The sequence below is a fragment of the Rhinolophus sinicus genome, linkage group LG07 (genome assembly GCF_036562045.2).
Source record: "Rhinolophus sinicus isolate RSC01 linkage group LG07, ASM3656204v1, whole genome shotgun sequence".
NCBI lineage: Eukaryota > Metazoa > Chordata > Mammalia > Chiroptera > Rhinolophidae > Rhinolophus > Rhinolophus sinicus.
The window spans coordinates 66,406,463-66,416,467 of record NC_133757.1 but is presented as its reverse complement, the minus strand read 5'-3'; the positions used below and the strand labels follow the sequence as shown (position 1 = coordinate 66,416,467).

At 42.5% G+C, this 10,005-nt stretch overlaps 1 long non-coding RNA gene across 1 annotated transcript in view; it reads left to right on the top strand.

Moving 5' to 3' along the window:
• The window catches only part of LOC141572649 (uncharacterized), a 28,681-nt gene extending 19,025 nt beyond the window's left edge, over positions 1–9,656 (top strand). The window contains exon 3 of the long non-coding RNA XR_012497959.1: positions 8,481–9,656. This is a non-coding gene — a long non-coding RNA (uncharacterized LOC141572649). The remainder of the gene's footprint in view (positions 1–8,480) is intronic.
• The last annotated feature ends 349 nt before the right edge of the window (positions 9,657–10,005 follow it).

Genomic DNA, 10,005 nt, shown 5'->3' with positions numbered 1-10,005 from the left:
GGAACAGTGTGTACTCCCAGGACTTTTTTCCAAGTCAAGTTGTTGTCCTTTCAGTCTTAGTTGTGGAGGGCGCAGCTCAGCTCCAGGGCCAGTTGCCATTGCTAGTTGCAGGGGGTGCAGCCCACCATCCCTTGCGGGACTCAAGGACTTGAACTGGCAACCTTGTGGTTGAGAGCCGGTGCTCCAACCAACTGAGCCACCCAGGAGGCAGCTCAGGTCAAGGTGCCATGTTCAATCTTAGTTGCAGGGGGCGGAGCCCACCATCCCTTGCGGGACTCGAGGAGTTGAACCGGCAACCTTGTGGTTGAGAGCCCACTGGCCCATGTGGGAATTGAACCTGCAGCCTTCGGAGTTAGGAGCATGGAGCTCTAACCGCCTGAGCCACCGGGCCAGCCCCCAAATGACACATTAGAGATGAAGGTCCAGCTAGGTCTTCTTTTCGGGGAAACACGGTATAGAGTTCATGTATACCCTTCAGCCAGCCTCCCCTAATGTTAACAACTTACTGAACCGTAGAAACCAGGAAACTAACATTGGTATATAATACATTAACTATACTAACTTTATTCACATCCCACCAGTTTTCTCCCTAATATCCTTTTTCTGATCTGGATTCGGTCTGGAATTCTACATTTTATTTAGTTGTGTCTCATTATAATCTGTGAGACTCCCTCAGTCTTGTTTTTCATGACCTTGACACTTTTGATGAGTACTGGCCAGTTATTTTTATAAAATGTTACTCAATTTGAATTTGTCTACTATTTTCTCATAATTAGATTGGGCTTATGCACTTTTGGTAGGACTACAACAGAAGTGATAGGTCTTATTGTGTCATTGATGTCTATATGTCTTATTGCTGGTGGTATTAATTTTGGTCATTTGGTTAAGGTGGTGTCTTCTGGGTCTCTCCACTATAAAGTTAGTATTTTTTCCTTTGTAAGTGTTACTTTTCTTGTGGGGAGATATTTTGAGATTACACATACAGTGTTTCTCAAACTTTTGCCACTGATTTTGCTACCATACTCTTTGCCCTGTGGTGATTTCACATTCCCTTCTTCCTTCTCATTTTATTTGTTGGAATTATTTTGTAAGAAAGAACTGTCCCTTCTCTTTTATTTATTCTTTTTTTTTAAAATCCTCTTACTCCACTTCACTTTTTTCATTCCTTTTTTGATTTTTTAATTACAGTTGGCATTCAATATTATTTTATATTAATGTCAGGTGTACAGCATAGTAGTTAGACATTTATATAATTTAAGAAGTGACCCACCCCGACTAGTCTAGTACCCACTTAGCACTATCCATAGTTATTACCATATTATTGACTATATTCCCTATGTTTTACTTTATATCCCCATGACTATTTTGTAAATACCAATTTGTACTTCTTAATCCCTTCACCTTTTTTACCCAACCCCCAACCCCCTCCCATCTGTCACCCCAACAAATCTAGTACCCATCTGACACCATACATAGTTATTACAATGTTATTGACTATATGCTGTACTCTACATTCCCTTGACTACTTTGTAGCAACCATTTTGCCACTTCTTAATCCCTTCCCCATTTTCACTCATTCCCCCAACCTCCCTCCCATCTGACAACCATCAAAATATTCTCTGTATCTGTGAATTTGTTTCTGTTTTGTTTGTCTGTTTGTTTCGTTCTTTAGATTCCACATATAAGCAAAATCACATTGCATCTGTCTTTCTCTGTCTGACATACTCCACTCAGCACAACACCCTTCAGGTCCATTCATGCCGCCTCAGATGCCAAGAACCCATACCCTTCCATGGCCTAGTAATATTCCACCGTATATATGTATCACCTCCTCTTTATCCATTCTTCCATTGACAGACACCCAGGCTGCCTCCCCATCTTGGCCATTGTAAACAATGCTGCAATGAACATATGAAGGTCTGACAAGTTTGCAAACTTATTGCAACGATGTCGATAACCTTTTTTTGATATCAGAGGGATTATTCATTATGAATTTGTAACAACTGGACAGTTAACCAAGTTTACTATTTGGAAGAGCTGAAAAGGTTGCATGGAAAAGTTAGATGATCTGAACTTTTCACCAACAATTCATGGCTCTTGCATCACGACAATGCACCAGCTTACATGGCACTGTCTGTGAGGGAGTTTTTAACCAGTAAATAAATAACTGTATTGGAACACCCTCCCTTCTCACCTGATCTGGACCCCAATGATTTCTTTATTTACCCAAAGATAAAGGCAATATTGAAAGGAAGACATTTTGATGACATTCAGGACATCAAAGGTAATACAATGACAGCTCTGATGGCCATTCCAGAAAAAGAGTCCCAAAATTGCTTTGAAGGGTGGACTAGGCGCTGACATCGGTGCATAGCTTCCCAAGGGGAGTACTTCGAAGGTGACCATAATGATATTCAGCAGTGAGGTGTGTAGCACTTTTTTTAGGTTGAGTTTGCGAACTTAATTGTCAGAACTATGGACGCACACGTCCCCTTGAAGTAGCGTTTTGGGTTTCTTTGGATAAATATTCAGAAGTGGGACTACTAACAAGAAACAATTGTTATAGCCTTTGTTTTAAAGTCTATTTTTTTCTGGTATAAGTATTGCTAACCCAGCCTTTTTGTTGTTATTGTTTGTTTCCATTTTCATGAAATAACTTTTTCCCACCTTTTTGCTTTCATTCTGTGTGTGTCTTTTGATCTGAAGTGAGTCTCTTGTAGGCAGCATATGTAAGAGTTTTGTTTTGTTATTCCTTCAGCCCCCCCCCCCCCATGTCTTTTGATTCGAGCATTTTCTCCATTTACATTGAAAGTAATTGTTGATAGATATGTAGCTATTGCCATTTTGTTACTGATATTTTTGATTTTGTTTTTTTTCAACTTAAAGAAGTCTCACTAAGATTCCTTGTAATGCTGGTTTGGTGGTGATGAACCCCTTTAGCTTTTTCTTTTCTGGAAAGCTCTTTATCTGTCCTTTGATTTTAAATGATAGCCTTGATGGGTGGAGTACTCTTGGTTGGAATACTTGCTTTTCATCATGTTGATTTTGTGCCCATCCCTTCTGGCCTGCAAAGTTTATGTTGTGAAATCAGGTGACAGTCTTATGGGAGCTCTCTTGTGCATACCTGCTTTTCTCTTGCTGATTTTAAGATTCTCTCTTTGTCTTTAACCTTTGCCATTTTAACAATAATGTGTCTTGGTGAGGGCCTGTTTGGGTTCATCTTGTTTGGGACTCTCTGTGCTTTCTGGGCTTGTATTTCTATTTCCTTTGCCAGGTTAGGAAAGTTTTCATTCATTATTTCTTCAAATAGGTTCTTAATCCCTTGCTTTTCCCCTTCTCCTTGCGGTACCCCTATGATATGAATGTTGTTACACTTGGTATTATCCAGAGGTCCCTTAAAGTATCCTCATTGTTTTTGGATTCTTTTCTCTTTTTGCTGTTCTGATTGGGTGTTTTCTTTTACCTTATCTTCCAAATCGCTTATTTGATCCTCTGCTTCATCTAATCTGCTGGCGATTTTTTCTACTTCATTCTCCATTAATTCTTTACTTCTGACTTTCTTTTTTTTTTTATGGTTTGTTTGTCTTTTCCTTATGCTTGCTATCTCTTTGTAGAAGTTCTCACTAAGTTCCTTGAACATCCTTATAACCATTGTTTTGAACTCTGTGTCTGGTAGGTTGCTTACCTCCGTTTTATCTAGTTCTTTTTCTGGAGTTTTCTCCTTTTCTTTCATTTGGGACATTTTTTATTGTTTTGTCATTTTGGCTGTCTCTGTGTGTTTGTTTGTATGTGTTAGGTAGATCTGCTACATTTCCCAGTCTTGGCCAGGTGGCTTCATGTAGTAGGTGCCCTCTGGGGCCCAGTGGCACAGTCTCCCTGGTCACTTGTGTTGGGTGCTCCAAGAGTGTCCTGTGTGTGGGTTGTTTATGCGCTCCTGTTATAGTTGAATCATGATTGCTTTTGGCATATCAGTGGGTGGGATTGACCCTTAGACTGACTAGCTGTGAGGTTTGGCCACTTCCACAGCTTACAGGCTGCTGTATGGGGGACTTACCCTGCAGAGTGGGATTCACCCCAATGGGCTCTGTTGAGACTGCCCTTTGTATGTGCTTCTTTTGGGGCTAATTGGGTGATACTCTGCTGTGGTCTGAAGGCAACCTCCAAGTATGGTTTTAAGGCTTCTTAGGAGGGACTCTGGTGCTGGCCCCTGTTACCCACTGCGTGTGACCAACCAGGGACTACTTGGTAGGAGCTACAAAGCGATCCATGGTTCGTTGCTTATGCTGGAACTTGAGGCATGTGGGAGAGGCCATGCTGTGATCTGAGGATGGCTGTCACCAGGTGTAGCTCCAGGTAGTTACACCTGGGGTAGCTCCTCAAAAAGCCAGGACACACCAAGGCCTGCTGCCACCTGCAAGCTCCTGTAAGTGTCAGCCACTGATAAAACATCATATGGTATGCGAGTTGGGTGAGGCGGGGTCTCTGAGTCACCAGGGTGGGATGAGTGGTGTTCTGTAGGTTAATGTAGGTTCTGGTTTGGTGCTAGTGCTGAGCCTGACGCTACTCAGAAAAGTCTTAGAGCACACTGAGGCCAGTCACAGCCTGTCTGTGGGACTCTTGGACCCTAGAGTTATCCATGAAAGAGCGTAATGTGGATGGGGCTGGCTGTTTACTGAGGAAGTGCCTGTGGCTTTGGGTGCGTCAGGTGGGGTGGGATCCTCTTTTAATTGGATATATTTTTAATTGGATATATTTTTACTTTATTCATTGAATGGTGAGTAAGAAATATGTACAATGGTCAGTTATGACCTTGATCAATATGGGATTGTCTAAACCCTGAAGATCTAGAGAGTTACAAAGGGGCTAATGATATTCATGATGGATTTTTAGTCTCATACCTATGAATGCCCAACATACCTCTTGAAATTCACTCCATCTCCACCCAGATATGGAACAGTCATGACAACCGCATGGATGGCAAACTGCCCTACTTTACCATATGTTTGAGGCCAGCAGGAACTTTACAAAAGTAGAAAATATACTCTATTGTAGAGTTTTTTACCCAACACTATTGTTAAGCTGGGCACTCAGTCATGGAGCTGGAAGAAATATAGCTAGTATGACAAAGAACTCTGGAGTTGAAAGAGAAATGCTGAATTGGGAGAAGCCTGGTTATAGTAGATTTTTTAAAAGTCTGTGAAGTTGTAAAGGGGTCTTTGAGAAGTGCAGAATTGATCTTTGGTCATTTCTCATTCTTTGAAAACTTTAGCCTTCTTACTGGTTCATTCTCTTCAACCGATCCATGTCAGAACTGGTAATTTTAGTATCCACAAAATGACTAGTCAAACACACTGGTTGTTCATCCCTGTGACGACTCCACAGGTTTAATTCTCTACCTGTGTGCCCTGCTCATTGTCATTATTGCATGAGACCTTGTTGTTTCTAGGTGTCCCTCACAAAGTGATGTCCCCTTTACTTACTTGGCCAGCTTAATGTTGATGTTCAATCATTATGAATCCCTCCATTCTTGCTTTGTCATTTGTCCAAACCCTAAACCTGGCTCTTTTGCCTATTATGTGACTCCAGCCATGCAGCTGGACTTGGGTGAACACAATGTCATTCTGATTGCTTCAAATTCATGACAATTAATGTGTTCAACAATGATACCATATGTAACTACAGAGTCTAGTTACTCTTCCTTTATTCCAGACAATTATTTTATACTTACTTCATACATTAATTATTTCAATACTTAGTATGTTCTCTGCTCCTGTCAGCAAGAAGGCCATCCTTACTGGTTTGAAAGTCTTGGTCTACTCCTGTTATCTAGATCTAATGATTAGTAGTCCTCATTTCCATTCTCAAAGTGTTCATGTTAAATTATAATCTACTCTGCAATATTGTGATTTATAAAGTGTTTTATCTTTATCCACAGTTTTTGGCTCACAGCTCCCCAAACCCTTGGAATTTCCTAAGTGTTGAGAGTGATCCAGGTATCTTTTATTCATTCAATGAAGGTGATTTTGGACCCCCTCCTGAGGGCTGGTTGCCAAAAGAATCAGTCATGTGATTAGAGGTTTGGAACTTTCAGGCCTCTCCCCATGCTCTCCCTCCCCCGCTCCCGACCTCCAGGTAGGGGAGAAGGATTGGAGATGTAGTTCAATTGCCATTGGCCAATGATTTGATCAATCATGCCTCCATAAAAGCCTCCATAAAATCCCAAAAGGACAGGTTGTAGAACGCTTCCAGGTTGGTGAACACGTGGAGATGCTAGGAGAGTTGCGTGCCTCGAGAGGACAGAAGTATCATGCCCTTCCCACATACCTTGCCCTACGCACCTCTTCCATATGGCTGTTCCTGCGTTATATCTTTTTCTAATAAACTGGTGATCTAGTAAGTAAAATGTTTCTTTGAGTTTTGTGATCTATTCTAGCAAATTAATCAAACAACACATTGGAACCTCCAATTTGTAACTGGTTAGTGAGAAGCATCGGTAGTAGCCTCGGTTTGTGACTGTCATTTGAAGTGTGGGGCAGTTTTGTAGCACTGAGCCCTTTACCTGTGGAATCTGATTCTGTCTCCTGCTAGATAGTGTCAGAATCGCTTGTTGGTGTGGGGATGCCCTAACCCCCCTCAAGTTGGAATTGGATTTCAGAACATCCATTCAGGCCGGCCTGGTGGCTCAGGCAGTTGGAGCTCCGTGCTCCTGGCCCCAAAGGCTACCCGTTCGATTCCCACATGGGCCAGTGGGTTCTCAACCACAGGGTTGCCAGTTCGATTCCTCGATTCCTGCAAGGGATGGTGGGCAGCGCCCCCTGCTACTAAAATTGAACATGGCACCTTGAACTGAGCTGCCGCTGAGCTCCCGGATGGCTCAGTTGGTTGGAGCTCGTCCTCTCAACCACAAGGTTGCCGGTTCGACTCCCTCAAGGGATGGTGGGCTGTGGCCCCTGCAACTAGTAATGGCAACTGGACCTGGAGCTGAGCTGCGCCCTCCACAACTAAGTCTGAAAGGACAACAACTTGAAGCTGAACGGTACCCTCCACAACTAAGATTGAAAGGACAACAACTTGGAAAAGAGTCCTGGAAGTACACATTGTTCCCCAATAAAGTCCTGTTCCCCTTCCCCAATAAAATCTTAAAAAAAAAAAACATCCATTCATATTCAACAGATAACCAAATCTTTACAGCAGGGCACTTGGTTGACCTTTTTTCTGTCTCACTGTTTACTTAGGTGATCGTATACAATCACAAAGCATTAAACAACATCTGTATCCCTAAAAATTTCATACTGAGATCTTCAATCCAGATCCCTACCCTGATACCCAGAAGTCACATATTCAACCTTGCACAACCTTGTGTGTTGTTAAGTAGGCATATTAAAATCACTGTGTCCAGCATGAGATTCCTAATCTCCCATCAACCTGTTCTTGACTTTTTCCCATAATAGTGACAATTCTGTCTGCCCAATTACTCAGGCCCAAAACTTCAGTCATTTTTTGAGTCCCTTCTTTCTCTCACACATCTCATGCACTGTCAGCAAATCCTATCAGGTGTTCCCTATAATACACCTGAGATTTGACCACTTGTCTCTCCACCAGTATGACCCCATCTACCACCATCATTTTGTATGTGACTTGTTGCAATGGCCTCCTAACTGGCCTTCGTGCTTCTGAACTTGATCTTTGGTCATATTCAGGGCTAGGCATCGGGTTAGTGTCTGAAATATACAGATTATCAATAGAGGCAGATGTTATAGATAATTAGGGACCATCGCCTCCCATTTTATGTATTTGCTTAAATATATACTGAAGGACCTTAGGATCTCAGATAATAGAGAACATGGGCTTTTGTACTGCATCAGGCACTTATGTCCATGTTTACCAGCAGCTGTCCAGCCAAAACGTGGTGCTCTAAAAGACCTCTAAGAGCAGAGGTAGGAGCATGTGGCCTCCCATCCTAGGACTGGGACAGTTAACTCCTTTCTCCTCTCGTAGGCCTTTTGCTAGTGGTGGCATGTTGGTAACTCCCCCCCCCCCTTCAAATTAAAAATCAGAATTCCCTGATTTGATCTGTCACAAAGCCTGCAACCCTCACACTGGGAGAGGAACAAAATTAGCATAACTCATCAAACCTGGGACTTGAACTTATAAAACACATTCAACTATAAAAATGTTTCTGAACCATTTTTTAAACTATAAAGAGCAGGAGCAGAATACAAGGGAAGAGCGTCAAAAAATGAAAACAATGCAGTAAAACATCTAGAAAAGAAAAATATGGATGGGTGCAAAGAACCTCACACAGGCATGGTGATCCCACAATGACAGATCATCCAGAAGGGAGATGACAGTGGTAGTCACATCCTGGTATTCACATCCTTGTATAGTCCCCTCCCATGTTGTGTCAGGGTCATCTATTCCATCAAATAGGATGTGACAGAAATGGCATGCCACTTCTTTTTTTCTACTTCTTTTTTTAGGTAATTTTTATAAGAGCTTTCTTGAGCCAAACTGACGACATATGCTGGGGAACAAGACCTCAAATGCTCCTGGTGGCTGGCATGTCACTCTGAGCAAGATTATAAAGGACACTGGCTTTTGCCTCTTTTGGATTGCTTGCCCTGACGGATGCCATGCTGAGATGCACACATGGCAAGGAGTCGAGGCCTCTGCCAACAGCCATGTGAGTGTGCCAGCTGGAAGTGAATCCTCCAGCCCTGGCCAAGCCTTCAGATGACAACAGCCTGGCTGAAAGTTGAAGTGCAACCCCAAGAGAAATCCTGAGCCAGAACCACCCAGATAAGGCTCTTCACTTTCAGACATGGTGTGAAGTAACAAGTATTTGTTGTTTTAAGCCACTAAATTGTAGGCAATTTGTTATGCAGCAATAGATAACTGAAAAACTGCCTGCGAAATCTGTGATTGTAACAATTTTCTGAGAGAACTGACTTGGCAAGGGACAGCTGACCCCACTGTTTTCATATGTGCAGAAGCAGTTTGCTGGACACCCTCTGAAATTCTGGACACCGACATATTAAGTAGGCCTTCTGATAGAATACTAACAGTGACTCAGAATAAAACTCCAGAAAAGCAGCGTCACTTCCTTTGGGATGTCTTTATCCTTTCTATCACTTCTCCCGTTTATTGGTGAGCTCCCCTCCAACAAGTTCCTCTGGTGCAAATGTAGAGTTTCTTCAGTGGTGGCAGTGCCCACACCCCCCCACACCTCCATCAGCTATTTCCTCTGTAACTCCATTTATGTTCAATTCACATTTCATTTCCAGTGTTACCATTTTTCCTTTCTTTGCTGCAATTTCATCTTCATTGGCCAATTCCCTCTTTATGTACTTTATGTAAACTGTAACATGGGTTTGTGTAATAGTCTGACTCCATATTTGATGTTTGATGACAGCCTTCAAGCTCAACCAATCTTCCTTCCCCTTTTGCCCCTCATCTGGGCAAGCTGCAATGGAAGCCCAGTTGCTCCCTCCTTTGGCTCTGAAGGGAAGTACAAGCCATACAAGTCCTGGCATGTGTCTTGGAACCCACACTTCAGCCACACCCCTTAACCACAATAAAAACCTCAAGCCAGTCTTCCCTGCTTTCTCAAGCCATTTTTGGCCCTGCTTGGGAGCCATTGCTCTTCACTCCAGAAAGCCTCGTTATGTAATAAATCTTTTCATACCCTCTTTGTGCATGTGGAGTGTGATCAGTTTTGACATCCAAAGCAAATTTTGGGTGGGGAGTCCATCTCTTTTCTTCTGGGTAATGTCAGAGATAAACAGAGCTGAAAATCAGTTAAAGCAGTGAAAACATTTTATTCAGTAACTACTGACAGGAGGAAAAGAGCTGAGCTCCATTGGATTTGTGCAGAGGTGACATTTTAAAAAGGAGAATGGGGGCAGGGGACAAGTAGGGGTTCAAGTAGTCAGAGAAGTGATAAATTACTAAGTGTTGGTCAGTGTAAACACACAAGGCCAGCTGTGTCTGCAAGTATCAAGTTAC